Genomic DNA, 16475 nt, shown 5'->3' with positions numbered 1-16475 from the left:
CCACGAAATGAAACCAGAACACGATAGACCCTTTGAAAAACACGCCAAAATACGCCCGAGCGTTTGAAAACCAAGACTGCAATCATGGTCAGATCCTAAAGTGTTAAAATTGTCCATATTTATGTGTTTGCAACAATTTTGGTACTAAAGTCAAAAATAATTTGTGGCACGCGTAGGCCCACTAAGCGTAGCAGGATTAGTTTTGGATCAGTTTTTGTTTTTTTTTGTCCGGTTATTCCAAATTTAGCACTTGCTATACTGCTACACAAGAAGAAATAGTACTGAAATAGTTCTTTCGTGCTAAAATCAGATGAAGTTTTGCCTTTAATCTAACTAATTTCATTTCGCTTTCTTACTCTTGGTTCATTCTGCACTGCTTTCACGGAAAAACAACCATTTTGCGTGATCCGCCAATTTTATCCGTTTTTAGCTACAAGTCGATGCGTCATAAAAGTGAAAGAGCTGTGAAACCTTTTTATTTGCTTCTAGAACTTAATAAGCTTATTCATAGGGACACGCTAGTCTGTGGTAGTAGCAACTACAAGCCAAAAACAATACAGTATCTGTGGTTTATTATCGCATAAAAATTTTTGCCGTAAGTTATTTGGTACAGTTGAAACACATTATTTATAAGATAAATTTATAATTAAAGTAAGGACTGAGAAGGCAAGGTGAGTCTAGTCAAGCAAAAACGTACAAGCAACATTGTCAAGTAAAATCCTATCGTTAATTTTGATTAAAAGCCAAATTTTTTAAAGTCTTCCTAGATTTTTCGGTTTAAAATCGATTATTATTTATTTTAGATAATTGTTTTAAATATTTTCTAAAAAGCATCACTATCAAGAGCCCCGATATTACATTTCTGCTTATGCATAAATAGTAAGTTTTTACTTCTTTAGACAGTTTTTATCAGCCGTAGAAATGAGCATAAAAAAAATGCAGAGCCTAATTGGTCTTTAGTATAGAATATATAGCCCGTAAAAAATGTTTTTGTTTCTAGCTACCATCTTTCTTCTAACTATAACTTTGTTTCTTTGTGGTTCAACTAAGTTCTGAAAGAAAAAGGTAAGTTGTATCTAATCTATTCGTTCCTTTCTCTGTGAAATATTTAACCCAGGCGTATAATACAAAGAAAGTACGTTGATTAAAGAGCCAACCACAGGAAAAATAATCTAAGGTTTGGACATAACATCTCACCAATTTAGTATTAACCAAAACCTATTCACAAAGATCTGTCAAATTTATCCAAAAGAGTATAAATCTCTATATTATTATAATAAATATAATAAATTACCGTATATAATAAATGTGTATATTAAGGCATGTCTTGCTTTAATCTGAGAAGCAACAAAATTCCATGTAGTAATTGGAATAAGAAACTTTACAATTGTATTCCCTTGCATTAGTGCTTTTCTGCTTACTTGCTGAAACCATAAAAAAAAGGTAAAGGATACGGCATTAGACTTTACAGTCCCTACCGGCGGTGCTGATCTCCGTTTCTTGGCCCTTCAGCCAGGAAGTGCAATGGGGGGTTGGGGGCCAGCCATCCTGTGCTTTCACACACCCTTCCTGTTTACCTTCCCCAGATTTCTCCAGGTACCCATTTAGAGCTGGGTCGACTCTGGCTAAGCTTACAGAGTCACGCCACTGACCCCCGTCCCAACTGAAGAATTGGGTACACTGGGATTCGAACCCGCGTCCTCTCAGACAAAGGATCCCGAATCCAGCGCACCAACCAACTCGGCTAGGACGGCTGAAACCATAGCCATGCGGAAATAAACTCCCTAAACAGAAAGCGATGCAGGATAGCGTTCCATGCGTTAAAGGAGGGCTTTTATCATTTTGATGTATAGCAATGGCTGATTCATGTTGATATTTGAAATTTTCGTATGGTTTCCAGCTTCCAGTTAAAATCAACCCATTAAAATGAAAAACCACGTTCCCGCACCACTCCCACTCAAAAATTAAACCCTCCCCTGGCTAAAACAAGCCCATGGGGCTTGTTTTTATTTTTTTATTTTTTTTTTTTTTTGGTTCATTATAAGTTCATTTCTGGTTTCATTTTTTATTATGTCTAATCTATGTTTTTTTAGCTTTAATATGTCTTTAAATTATTACTGAGATACAGGGTAACTACTTCCCAGTTCATATACCTAGTAATTTCTGTTGGTTTTGAGTTTGAATTGAATGTCAGTTTTATATCTGGTGTATCATAAGTTCATGATTGGTTTCATTTTTTTATTAGGCATTATGTCCGTTGAACTCTTAATCAATTTTTCATTGTAATTTCTGGTATTTTTTTTGGCTCTGCTCAAGGCATAGCTTTGCTCTTTACTTTCGCTAAAGTAAAGTTTTTTTTTTTATTTAATTTTGCGTAAAAGAGGACCGACTAAGTATATTGGCAAAATTTTTAAAACAAGATAATGTGTTACTAATCTAATAGCCTAGTGATTGAAGACGTGTAAAAGAGGCTTAAGGTATGTTGATATTTGGAAATTGTATGGTATTCTAGATTATGGCCTTTGTTCTTAGAGGATTCTCATAGTATGGATAAGTGCTTGTGGCTGAAATAACGCCAGCTTGGCTAGGCTATAACTAGCCAACATTTGTTTAAAGGCATTTGGCTAAAGATACTTGTAGGAAATTTAGGGATGGGTCTAATGGCTAAAGTGTGTCCCGGTAAGGTATTTTGAAGTACCCACCTCCACTCCTTCTCCCTCTAGAGGGCTCTGAAATTTGAATACATGACAGGTTGAAATTGTAGACATGATGTGACAAAATTGAAATTTTGACAAAACAAAATTTTACCTTAATTTTCAGTTATCAGTTGTCTTTTCTCTGCCTTTAGTTCTGAAAATGAAATTCCTGTTATTTGAGTAGAATTCTGAACCATATCAATGTTGTTTTTTTTTCAAAATTTAGGAAATGCATTTTCACAATTTTAAAACCTTATAAATTGGGACTGAGCAAAGTTGCAAAGCTGAAAACAATTTTTTTTGTACTTCATTCAAGCAGAAGATCTATTTTGCAAGGTTTCACTTTTATAACACATATTTTAAAGGTCATCAAAGGCCAGGGCCCTCTAGAGGGAGAAGGAGTAGAGATGAGTACTTCAAAATACATTCCTAGGACATAATTTAGCCTTTAGACTCATCCCTGAAAGTTTCATTTTCCTAACCTAAACCCTTTCTGATGTAGCCAAAAGTCAATCAACCAGAATTTTACTTGAAATAAATTATGGTAAATGTTTACTTTCATTCCAAGTGCTCTAAACTATAAATTATGCTGCAAAGCAGTATAGTTTCCAGTTTAGAGTACTTAGAAATGCTATATCCAGAAACATATCCATTTCTTAGCTTTTCTAAAATCCGTCTTTTAGCTTTCTAAAATCTCTTTTCAACAAACTAAAAATGGATAAAGTGGGCAGGGTTTTGAAGCTGATGGAAATGTTGGGGTTGTACAATATAAGAGAAATTATATTTTAAATACTTTTTTGAATCATCACTGGTAATTTCTTTATAGTAGTAAGTTGAAAGATAATTAAGAAACTTATTTATTTATTTATTAATACCAAATATGGTAAGCTTTCAAGCTTGTCACAATAAATATAATAAATATAAGTTATGACAACATAATACACAACATAATACAACTGACAACATAGTACACACATATAAAGCGATGAAAATAACAACTACAACAAACACTGACAAATAATACTATAAATTATTTAAAAATTATTTACTTTGAAAATTTGTTTCTGCTAGTCTTGTTTTGAATTTATTTATGTCATCTGTTAGAAATGTTTTAGGTGGAAGGTCATTCCATGGCTTCCACACCCTGCTGTAAAATGAATGTTGGCCTATTTTCCTTTTTGAAAGTGAGGGGTACAATTTATGTGGGTGATAATGGGTCCTGTTAGTGTCATTAAATGTGAAGAACTGTGATGTACTTATATTATCAATGCCTTTGATTATACGGAATGTGTTAATAATGTCTGCCCTATCCCTTCGGAATTGAAGACTTGACAATCCTAGCCTGTGCAGTCTATTTTCATACAGCAAATGTTTCAAATAAGGTACAAGCTTAGTTGCTCTTTGCTGTATTTTTTCAACCCTTGCTCTGTCATTTTTATTCAATGGATGCCATACTGACAAATTGTATTCGAGTATAGGTCAAACTGTTGATTTATAAATGGCAATGAATGAACGGAGATTAAACTTACAGAAATTCCGTCTAAGACATAATAGCTGATAGTTTGCCTTATGAGTTACTTCAGAGACATGCTTGTCAAACCTAAGACTAGAATCAAAATGAACACCAAGGCCACGGACATTTTCAACAGGTAAGATTGAATGTCCAGCAAGATGGTATTGGTAACTTTGTTCTACTTTGCCGAAGTAATGGACAACCCTACACTTATTTTCGTTGATAAACATGGAGTTAGCATTACACCAATTGTGCACTGCATCCAAGTCTTTTTGAAGCAATGAAGCTTCATCTGAATTTGTCAAGGAGCGGTAGAGCTTTACATCATTTGCGAACATTTTAATTGTGGAATGGTGGACAACAAGAGGCAAGTCATTGATGAAAAGGCAGAAAAGTACTGGACCAAGGCAACTACCTTGTGGAACACCACTTAAAACTATCTCAGCAGAGGACAAAGCATCACCTACAATCACTTTCTGCGTCCTGCCTGTTAGACAATCACCAATCCAATTCAACGTTCTGGCACCAAGGTGATATACCTCACACTTTTGAAGTAAAAGCGGAATGGAAATTTTATCAAACGCCTTAGAAAAATCTATATAGATGCAATCAAACCTGAGACCTTCATCTGCCATCCTATGGAAGTTATGTATCCATTAATGGTAATAATCCCAATTTCACTTTCAAGTTCAAACTACCCAGCTAAACCATGAATTGTATTGAAATTAAATTATATTGACACAATAATTGAGTAGGCTATTTCCAATTCTTGGAAAGACTAAGAAAAAGAAAGACTATGGAAAAATATGTCTCTTTCCATGTAGGCCTATAATAATCACTGCTGCATTAATTATACTATCTTTCCTCAAATGGGGTCAGTAATAGTCCTTGGTCATATATAAGAGTTTGATGATTGGCGGGTTGAAATTTTAATGTCAGAACTTTGTTTTGAAGAAAAAAAAAAAAAAAAAAAAAAAAAAAAAAAAAAAAAAAAAAAAAATAGAACACCAGTTAGTAAAGACAAACCAAAGATTAGATTTGTGCTGGTCAGAACTTTTTAGTGTTACATTTAAATGTTCCCCAGTTTTATATTCTAAAGTTTACTAAATCAGTAAAATTTAAATTTAGCCTAGAACTATGTCTGACCTCTTTAGAAAGGGGAGAGGAGAGGTGGGGGTAGGACACAATTATGATGGGAATAACTAGGCTATTATGTTTATAAAAAGTATTGTGTAGAAAATCAAATGGTATACTTTTTTTATGTAACCTATGTTCTATAAGTAACTTCAACCTGAAAATAACACCATCTAAAAAAATCTCAACAAAATAAGTAAAATTTTGAAAATAACCTTGGGCAAGACAGGATGCCTTTAGGGGGAGAGGGGTAGAATATAATTTGTATATAGTAATCATTATATTTTGAATGTGCTTGTTTGTATGGTCAAAGTACTTAAGGTTCTTGCAGATAGATGACTAGATTTGTTTTCTTGCATTTTTGTGGAGTCGACTCCATTTGTATTTCTTGGACTTTGACTGTTCTTGCAATGGATGATTGAGGGTGGATAGGTTTGGATTGTATCTGGCTAGATAGGTGTACTTGGCAAGTAACACCTGTAGCTGTTCATATGATTCTGGTGCTGACAAGTTTGGTAATTGCCTTTGTTTTCTTTGGGTATGCTTTGATTCCTTTGGTGGTGAGTAAGTGCCCAAAGTAGGGGATATTTTCTGCATCAAAAATGCACTTTTCTTGGTTGAACTTGACTCCCTTTTCTCTGGCTTGCTGCAAGACTATTCTCAGCTTAGCATCATGGTCATCTTCATCCTTTGCTGTTCCAGCAATGTCATCAATGATAAGCCCTATATCCAAGCCTTCAAAACTTCCTCCATTTTCCTTTGGAACTTACCCTGTGCTGACTTAATTCTGAATGGGTAGTGTTTCCATCTGTACCTGCCAAAGGATGTACTGAATGTGGTTATGAGTGATGACTCCTCATCTAGTTCCATGGACCAATATCCATTTCTGGCATCTATTATGAAGAACCTGTTGGTTCCTGAACTTTTGGATACTACATTGTCAAACAATGGTATTGGGTATTGAGGTTGTTGTACCCACTTATTATGATCAACAGGGTCAAAGCAAATTCTGAGGCATCTATTTGGCTTCTGGACTACTACTATTGAATTTATGCATTTGGTGGGCCTAGATGTTTTCTCAATAATGCCTTTTGACTCCAGACAGTCCAATTCCTCCTTGAGTTTTTGTTGAAGGGCATTGGGGACCCTTTTTGGGGGTTGTACTGTGGGCACTGCACCTTCTTTCAGGCGGATCTTACACTTCCCTGGAAGTTTTCCCACTCCTTCAAAAACGTCTTTGTATTCGTCCAGTATTTTGGCTGTTTCATTTCTCATCATGGGAGCTGGGCTGTCATAGGTTAAGCTGAGAATGAATTTGATCAGTTTCATGTCTTGACTTGTTTTCCTGCGCAGGATAAGCTTTTGATCAGTATTCACTGCCTAGAATGGGTGTATCTGGTTCTCATGATTTTGTAGCTGATTCTCAGTATATGATGCCCATGACTTCCAGTTTCTCTCCTGTTTAGCTTGTAAGCACATCTCTGGTCAGTTGAAGTTGTTGTTTTGGAACCATAACCCCATAACCCCATAATCACTGGTTGGGAGCACATTTGCTTCAGCTCTAGTGTCAATCTTAAAGACCAAGTTAAGATTCTGGTCCACAACTCTGATAATGGCATCAGGTTCATCCAGGTGTTGTGTTTGAAGACTCTTTACGGTGTCTATCATGAATTCGCTTTCATTGGCTTCTGCCTCTTGTTGGCTGATCTCATTTATCACTTTGCTTTTGCTCACTTTGGCAAAGTGGTTCAATTTGTTGCACTTTGAACAAGTTTTTCCCCTGACTCAGCATTTGTGATTTCTAGAGTAGTTTGATGCTCCACAGAAGTTGTAATCTTGGTTGTTGGGATTTTCGCTTTAGAGCATCTGTGTCTTGTTTCACCACTGGTGATGGATGTTTGGCTGCTGATATCTGTGCTTGGGTTTCCTGCACTGATTCAATGGCATGGCAAATGTCTTTTGCTCTGGCATGAGTCAATGTTCTGCCCTCACTCAACAATTTTTCTTGGGTTCTGCTGTTTTTACTCTGAAAACCAGTTTATCTCGAATCATGTCATCACTGCTGCTGTCAAATTCACAATCTTTCGCAATCAATTTGAGTTCAGTCACATATTGCTCAATGTTTTCATTTCCTTGGTCTCACTTGTAGAAGGTAAATCTTGTCACTATTGGGTTTGAGATGGGTTCAACATGGATTCCAAATTTATCAAGGTAGACGCCTGTCTTGTTTGTCTCTTCTGCTGTTAGTACCCATTTACTGAAGATATTTTTCCATTTATCTCAAACTCATATCATCAAGTAAGAGCACTTGACGGCTTGAGATTTTCCTTCCAGTGGTCCTGAGAACATTAGCTCACAGTGTTGTGTGAATCTTTTCCAGGCTGATTTGAGGTTGGGTGATGACCAATCCATAGATGGGTGTTGTGTATTGTCCATGCTTATTATCTGACTCCTGACACCATGCAAAATCTTCAGTTGTATTTAATGGTACATTGAAACCCAAGCACCTATTACAAAAAGGTAAGCATAACCAAACAAAAAGGCAAGCATATAAAATGACACAGATGCAAGCATGCATGGCAGGATTCTGCACATTGAAGAAACTGTAGCCTAGTAAATGACACAGTATTTGCACTGGATTCTGATTAATGGATATTTTGTTTTGGTTTTGTCTATTTGGTGTTTTTTTGGCTGGAAAACCGCTTCCTAGCTGTTATCTATTATGGGCTGCCTCCCCATAGTAGCATAATATTTGTAGCCATGAAAATATATGATGATTTAGAGGTAATAGGCTTGAGATTGTATGTGCAGAATAAGGATAAGCTGTGGCCAAGATAACCCAAGATTGCGTAAAGCCTCCATTCATACAGGAGGTCCCATGAATTTCTTGCTGCCCAGTTCTAGGCATGATAATACATGATGAGTTAGAGGTAATAGGCTTGAGATACCTTGTGCAAAATGAGAATAAGTTATGGCCAAGATTGCACAAAGCATTCGTTCATACTCGAGGTCCCAGGAACTTATTGCTGTCCAGTTCCAAGCTGACTTAAGTTTTTTGTGTAGATATGAAAAGGATGTGTTAGTCTGGTCCTGTAGATTAGTGTGGATGTGTTAGAATGGTCCTGCACTGGTTTTGGGGCCATTGATTTTAGTGAGGCAATAATAATTTCAATGATTTAAAGGATATCAAATTTCAACTTGGAATGTTACAACGTTAAAAAACATCTATTGTATATACACAATGACTGCCAATTTAGACGCTTTGAACTGGCCTTATTAGGAATGAGTTTCATAGACTCATTTCCCAGGAGTTTGAAACATGAAATTAGGTGATATAGAATCTATTTACTTAGGCAGGAAGGATGGGGTGCATAGGCAGGGAGTAAGACTAAGGTTAAATGATGAAGCTGATAAGTCTTGTTTAGGTTGGGAAGGTTTTAACAAAGGAGAGCTAGTTGCTGATTTAAAAGAAAACAACAAATATTTAGATGTATAGAACATGAGGATCTATATTGAATTAAAACCAGCTGCAGGCTCATAAACCAACTAAAGTGAAACAAATTGGGACAAGATTTAGCCTACTTTCAATGATATAAAAAAAAAAAAAATCAATACTGAGGCTAGAGTAGTGACATTTGCTATTATGGTTGACATTTTGCAAGTGTGACCTTTGGAACACAGTTGCAGAACAAAACAACCATGAACACCTGCCACAATGGATGCAAACTTTTGAAAGACGTAACTTCCATAGCTGACAGGGGTCAATTTGCAGAAATGCAAGGGCCTGGGCAAAATACTTTTTTAATGGAGAGGGGTTATCATCCCCCATTTAATATAGCTGTTCAATTCTCTTTGAATTTTTTGGAAAGTTTTTTTTTTAATTAATTTCCATTCTGTTTAGGTTACCTATGTTTTATTATTTGTTAAAACAACAAATATTTTTCCAGTTTTCTATTTCTTTCAACACCCTCCCTCCTCCCCGAAGTGTTCAACTAAATTACATTAGCTATTCCTTAGATATTGCAAATGCACCCTTTTGACAATTGAAATGCACTTTGATCTACTTGGACACCCCCTGAACATATTCTGAAAGTTGTCACTTTTGACAACCAGGATGCACATAGTGGTATCTTGATTACCTTCAACACCTCCCTCAACATTCTCTAAAAGTTTCATCTTAACACCCTGAACTATTCCTGAGGTATTGCAGAAATGCCATTTTGACAACCAGGGTGCATATGGCATCTTTTAATTTAGTTCAACATCCCAATTGCCATTTCCTGAAAGTTTCAACTTAACAATTTTAGATATTCTTGCTATGTCCATTGACAAATAGGATCCACAAGTGTCTTTAAGTTCAAGCCCCTGGTTCACAGCATTATCTGAACGTTTCAATTTGATACACTTCTCTATTTTTGAAGTATTAAAGATAAGCTGTTTTGACAACATAGATGCATGTAGTAGCTTTTGATTTTGTTTAAGAATCCTCTGAGCATTCCATGACAGTTTCAAATATACACTCATAGCTGCTCCTGAGATCAATATAGATACACCCAGTTATGCCCTTTTTAAATCTTTTATGGTGTTAACACCATGCTTATTCTGTTCACTTTTCTTGCTTTTGTAAATATTAAGAAAAATAAATGTTATTTGACTACACAAAATTATATTTAATAGTCCCAAATTCATGTAACTCAAACTGAATTTTTATAACCTCTATTTTGAAGGGAAAAGTTACTTACAAAACAAAAGTATTAGATTGCTGTAAAATTAACTTCATTGGCATTGGAGTTTACCTCCTTTATATTTTTAATTTAAAACCTGGAAAAAGGAATTTATTAGTTTTGCACTAAACACAATTAGTGTAGAATGTCTTTACATGCCTAATATATAATCTTTGCTCGTTTGTAGCTTTAAATAGACAAGGCAAGCAGGAAAAAAATCACACACTGTTCAAAATGATCATAAATAGTCTAAATTTCAGTCCCCCAAGATTGAGTTTTCTCATTTTTATGCCTTAAAATTAGAATCTGGAAAAAGGGAAAAGAAATAGTTTTTGTATTTAATGAAATCAATTGAAATACAATTATATAAAAAAATTATTTTAGATTTATTGAAACCAAAATACCCAAAATGAAATTCTTTGTCATTCAAAGTATTAGAATATTGCCTAGAAAAGAAAAAAGATATTAGCCATAGGCTGTAATATTTTTTTCCTGGAATGCTCTAAAATTAAATTATTCAACATAAAATCTGCTCTCCTTTGTGGGTTCAAACAAGAGACTGGAAAAAGAGTAAGTTATTCAGCAAAGTACTTGACCTGGGACTAGTGCCACCAGTTATTTTGCTTGATTTAAACCAAAAGTTTTCAACAGTATGGATCATGGAATTCTACTAGGTAAATTGGAACCTTTTGGAGTAAGGATAGAGGCACTGGAATGGTTCTGGTCCAATCTTTGTAATTGTAGCATTTGACTATTTATAGTTTATTTATAAACCCAAGCACCTAGAACAAATACAAAATATAAGCACAAGCAAGCAATGTTAGGCACAACATAAGCATAAACAAGCGGGTTAGTCCATAATGCTGCATCTCCCTTCTTTTCATGAAAGGTGGTCTGCCTACAAATCCGGCCTTTTAGGTGGCCTAACCACTCTGCCGCTGCAGGTGTGCGGCATCACCTTTGATGTAGTGTTAGGGGATTTAGTCCCTGTGGCTGGGCAGTCGGGAGCGGCATTTCAGGCGTAGGCACGATGGTTGGTGGGACATGGGGTGGGTCAGAAGGTTCACCTTCTTTTCTTGGTAACGGAACATTTCTTGGCGAGGTTTCGATGTCTGTACGAATTGGCTGGGGTGATTCAGTTAAGATAGGCTGGGATATGTCATTGCTTTCGTCCTGTGTGGTGGGCTGGATTCTGACCTCTTCCTTGGCTACGGGAAAGGAACGGCGGGAGATATGGACTCTATTTCGTCGCAGCCTGGAACCGTCTTCGGTCTCCACTACGTATGATCTGGGGTTCTCATGGCATGATATGATTTTCGCTTTGGTCGAGGGGCCGTTTGTTTTCTTCTGGATAAAAACTTGGTCTTCCAGTTGAGGTTCACGTAGCGGTTTTGCAGTCTTATCGTGATAGCGCTTCTGTCTTTCCTGTTCCTTTGATCTGTGTTGTAGGAAGGTCTGAAGGGGGGTGACTCTTGGTTTTAGCTGGTTGTATGTTGATGGTAGGACTGACCGTAGCTGGCGGCTCATGAGGAGTTGAGCAGGTGAGGCATGGCCGTCAACTGGGCTGTTTCTATATTCTAGAAGTGCAATATGTGGGTCGTTTCCACTTTCTATCGCTTTGGTTAGTATCCGTTTGCAGGTTTGTAATGATTTCTCCACCAGACCGTTTGATCTGGGATAGATGGGGCTGGAGGTTTTCAGACTAATTCCCCACTCTTGCGCAAAATCTCGGAACTCTTGTGAGAAAAGTTGTGAGCCGTTGTCTGAAGTTATCAGCTGAGGGATTCCGAAACGTGCGAAGTTGGCTTTCAGTTTGTCGATGATTGCGGTTGATGTCTGACTTGACAATTTGTCTACTTCAAAGTATCTGCTATAATAGTTGGCAGTGATGAGATAGCAGGTCTTGTTCCAGTCGAAAAGGTCAATGCCAATGTGTTGCCATGGGAGTGAGGGCGGCTGGTTGCTAATCAACGGTTCCTTTTGATATTTGCTGCAAATTTAGCACATGTTTCACATTTCTGGACGAAGGACTCAATGTCAGCGTTCATCCCTGGCCAGTACACAATCATCTGGGCGCGCTGTTTGGTTTTGTCGATCCCAAGGTGTGCTGAGTGTAGCTGATGAATTATGTTGGTTCTGAGAGGATGGGGTACGACGATTCGTTGACCTTTCAAAACTAACCCATCGTGGATTGCTAGTTTGTCTTTGATATTCCAGAATCGAACGGCATCTGTTAGGCACGACTGGCGTGTGCCGGGCCATCCTTTGACTGCCTTTAGTTGAGTGTCTTTTTCTGTCTCGCGGCGTATTTCGTCTAGTTTGGAGTCGCTCACTGGCAAGGATTTCATCGCTGTATGCACAAAAACTTCGATGTCATTCTGCATTTTGGTATCAACGTCTGGCAGGTGTAGTCGAGAGAGTGCATCTGGGACTGGGATATCTGACCCCGGGCTATAGTGTCCTTCGATGTCGTATGGCTGGAGCTGAATCATCATTTGCTGTAGTCGTGCTGGTGCCGTATGGAGTGGTCGTGATAAGATGGTCTCTAATGGGCGATGATCTGTTGTCACGATGGTGTTTCTTCCATAGATGTAGTGATGGAACTGTTTGCACCCAAATACGATCGCATACAGTTCCTTCTCTAGTTGAGAATAGTTCTGTTCAGTCGTGCTAAGGGCCCTAGATGCAAATCCTACAATCTTCCCATTTGAGGAGAGCTCAGCTCCAAGTCCATGCTTTGAAGCGTCAACCTTGAGTTCGACCACTTTGCATTTATGGTCGAAGAAAGCTAGATTTTCTGAAATGCAGCTCTTGATCTCTTTCATACTTGCTTCGTGATCGGTTTCCCATCTGAAATCGGTGGCTTTAGAAAGATCTCTCAGTGGCTTATTTTTCGAGAATAGGTGGGGTATGTATTTCGATAGGAAATTGAGCATTCCTAATAGTGTCTGTAGCTCTTCTTTAGACTGTGGGCTTGACATGTCTTGTATAGCCCTAACCTTTTCTGGGTCTGGTTTTATCCCGTCTCTGCTAATGATATGTCCGAAGTACTTGACTTTGTCTTTGGAAAATTCGCATTTTTCACTGTTGAAGCGGATTCCTTTTACTCTGGCTCTTCTAAGAACAGCGGATAGTCTCTGGTCGTGCTCCTCGCGGTTCTTTCCATATACCAGAATATCATCTACAAGTATTCTGATACCTTCCAATCCTTCAAACGCCTCTTCCATTTTTCTCTGGAACTCGTCTTGTGCAGACACTAGGCCGAAGGGGTATCTCTTCCATCTGTATCGGCCGTAGATAGTGCTGAAGGTTGTATAGTAGGAGGATCGCGTGGAAAGTGGGAGTATCCAGTAGCCTGAGCGGGCATCAAGCCTGCTGAATACTGCTGCTCCGTCCAGTTCAGCAACGGCATCGTCGAAAGATGGGACCGGATAGTAGGGGCGTTTTATTGCCTTGTTCAGGTCAACAGGATCAATGCATAGTCTCACACCACCATCTTTTTTCTCCACCATGACCATGGCATTAACCCAGTCTGTTGGCTCACTGACCTTTTCGATGATATCGAGACTTTCTAGGCGTTCCAACTCGGTCTTGAGCTTCTGCTTTAGGGCTAGCGGTATTTTCCTAGCTGGATGTACTGTGGGTGTTGCATTGTCTTTTAAGTATATTTCACACTCTGTTTTGAGTTTGCCTATACCCTTGAAAACATCACTATATTCGCTGACTGGTGATTCTTCAATGTTCAGAACAAGCTTGATCAGGTTCATGTCTTTGCTTGCTTTAAACCCAATTATAGGTGCGGTTTTTGACTCAACCACATAAAAGGTGAGTTGCTGTGTAGGCCCATTTTTGTAGCGACAAGGAATGTTGCAGACTCCTACATAGGGTATTGCCGATCCACAGTAGCTGGTGAGGCGTTGCGTGGCTTTCAGCAGCTTTGGCTTTGGTGACAGCTTATCCAGGTACTGTGAAGGTAGGATGTTGACCTGAGCACCCGTATTGATCTTGAAATCAATGTGGATCTGCCCACAAACAGAAATCTCAGCAAAGATTTCATCCTTGCTGGAGTCCTTGTTGATGGCATACAGGAACACCTCTGTTTCTTCCTGGTTGTACAGGTCACTGGTGAATGCTGGAGTGTTTGTGGCCTCATTTCCAACGATATTCACCGCCTTACTTTTGCAGACTTTTGCAAAATGGTTCTGTTTTTTACACTTGGCACATGTTTTCCCTTTTGCAGGACACACATTCTGGGGTGAGAAATTTCCGCCACAAAAGTAACACTCTGTCTTTTCAAGTGAGAAGCTGGAGCGACTCTTTGCAACAGCATCCACTTCTTGTTTTATTTCCTTTTGTTCGAATGTCTTTAGTTGTGCTTGGGTTGACTCGTGAGCTCGACATATTGTGACAGCTTGGGCCAGAGTAAGGCTGTCACCGACGGCTAATAGTTTTTCACGTAGTTTAGGATTTCTGACTCTACTGACTATTTTGTCTCTTACCATCTCACTTTCACTTAAGTATCCACATGGTTTAACTAGAATCTTTAGCTCTGTTCTGTATTTGTCAGTACTTTCTGTGTCGTTCTGGTCTCTTTTCTGAAAAACATAGCGAGAGAACACTTGATTCTTTTTGGGGGCAGCATAGTCTCTAAACTTCTTGAAGTAGATCTCGATTTTGTCCTTCTCTTCATCCGCAAGCTCAAAAGTGCTGAAGATTTCTCTGCCTTGTGCACCAACCCAGATTAAGAGGTAGGCACATGCTACTTTCTCAGACTTGTCAGCAAAGGGGACTTGGCACATGAGCTTTGCATGGTTTTCGAATGCAGTCCATTCTGAGTCGAGGTTGTCTGCATTCCAGTTTATTGACGGGTGGGTGATCTCCATGACGTCTGACACCATGTAGCATTTGACTATTGATAGTTTATTTATAAACCCAAGCACCTAGAACAAATACAAAATATAAGCACAAGCAAGCAATGTTAGGCACAACATAAGCATAAACAAGCGGGTTAGTCCATAATGCTGCAGTAATTAATGTATTTCAAACAGTAGTTTGTACGAAAAATGTGGTTCAATCCCACTTTCTAGGGCTATAATGAAAGAAAGGTTGAGATGGCTAGGCCACGTTCAGCAGATGAAGGATGACAGATTACCAAAGATTGTCCTTTTTGGCCAACCGTCTGGGGCTACACGGAAAGCAGGTCGTCCTCGTCTGGGTTGGGAGGATGTCATAAATAAAGATTTAAAGGAAATGGGAACTTCCTGGGAGGGTGTAAAGAGAGAGGCCTTGAATAGATTAGATTAGAGGAGGAGCGTGCGTAGCTGTGTTGGCCTCACGCGACTTGGTGCTGCAGTGAGTTATTATTATTATTATTATTATTATTATTACTATTAGTAGTAGTAGTAGTAGTAGTAGTCGTAGTAATGCATTTAATATGAGAAGATCTATTGAATAATTCAGTAGTGAACTCATGTGTGCCACATGGATCGATCCTAGGTCCACTGTTATTTGTAAGTCATGTGAATGACCTAAATCATGTTTTGAGTCTAAATTTCAAGACCTGGTAGTGCTGCAAGCTATGCTGCAGTGAAGGCACTTCGAATAGTGACAACAACTTTGATGAGCTACTGACATTTGCATAAGACACTAGAATGGCCTCCTGTGACACAGACATGGAAAAACCTTAAGAAAAACTAGAGATTGACTTAGAAGATGCTTATTTGGATGGATGCAAAGCATCCAACAATAATTATTGACAAGTTGTATGTCCAATTTTTTTGAAGTACTGGAATTCTTTATCTGGAAATATCTGGAATTGCATCTTCCACAGGAGCAGTAAGCAACTAGACATGGGTTTGCGAGGTATATAGGTATAATCCTCGACGAAAACCTGTCCTTTTCTCATCACATCCAGACTTTGGAACTGAAACTCTCGCAATCTTGGTATCATCAAGTAACTGATCCACGTATTTCCCTAACTCTTCGTCTAGATTACAATGGAATTCTGAAAGCTCACCTGTAGCATTGTGTCATAATTTGATGGTCAACTTTCAAATCACACCTAAAAAGACTTGATTCAATCCACAGGCATGTACTGAAAGCTATAGGGAATGTAGATGTCAATCTCTCCCTTTGTTTGCTTTACCATCAATTGCGTTCAACTGTTTTGATTGATATCTGAATAACATAAGTGAAACATGAGATTTGCTTGTGACCTTCAGGTGAGACGAATTCCAACAGTGTGTTCTGATGTTCCCCCGAATGTAGTATATTAAGGTGCGGAACATGCCTCCAAAACAGCTGAGATGTAGGAACTCTATTGTACTCTCAAAAATACTAATTTAAAGAATTATTTAGTCAATTATAAAAAAACTAATGATAGTCTAAAATAGATCAAGTTCTACATAA

The 16475-nt window shown here is 38.2% G+C and overlaps 1 protein-coding gene across 1 annotated transcript in view; it reads left to right on the top strand.

The window, feature by feature from the left end:
- The first annotated feature begins 2386 nt into the window (after positions 1 to 2386).
- Positions 2387 to 16475, top strand: part of LOC136036533 (cGMP-inhibited 3',5'-cyclic phosphodiesterase 3A-like) — a 266516-nt gene continuing 252427 nt past the window's right edge. Inside the window, exon 1 of the mRNA XM_065718837.1 lies at positions 2387 to 2477. The gene's annotated coding sequence lies outside the window, so the exon portion shown is untranslated. The remainder of the gene's footprint in view (positions 2478 to 16475) is intronic.

The sequence above is a fragment of the Artemia franciscana genome, chromosome 15 (assembly GCF_032884065.1).
Source record: "Artemia franciscana chromosome 15, ASM3288406v1, whole genome shotgun sequence".
Taxonomy (NCBI): Eukaryota; Metazoa; Arthropoda; class Branchiopoda; order Anostraca; family Artemiidae; genus Artemia; species Artemia franciscana.
Note: the sequence above shows the minus strand (reverse complement) of the source record. Positions and strands in the feature narration are given on the sequence as shown.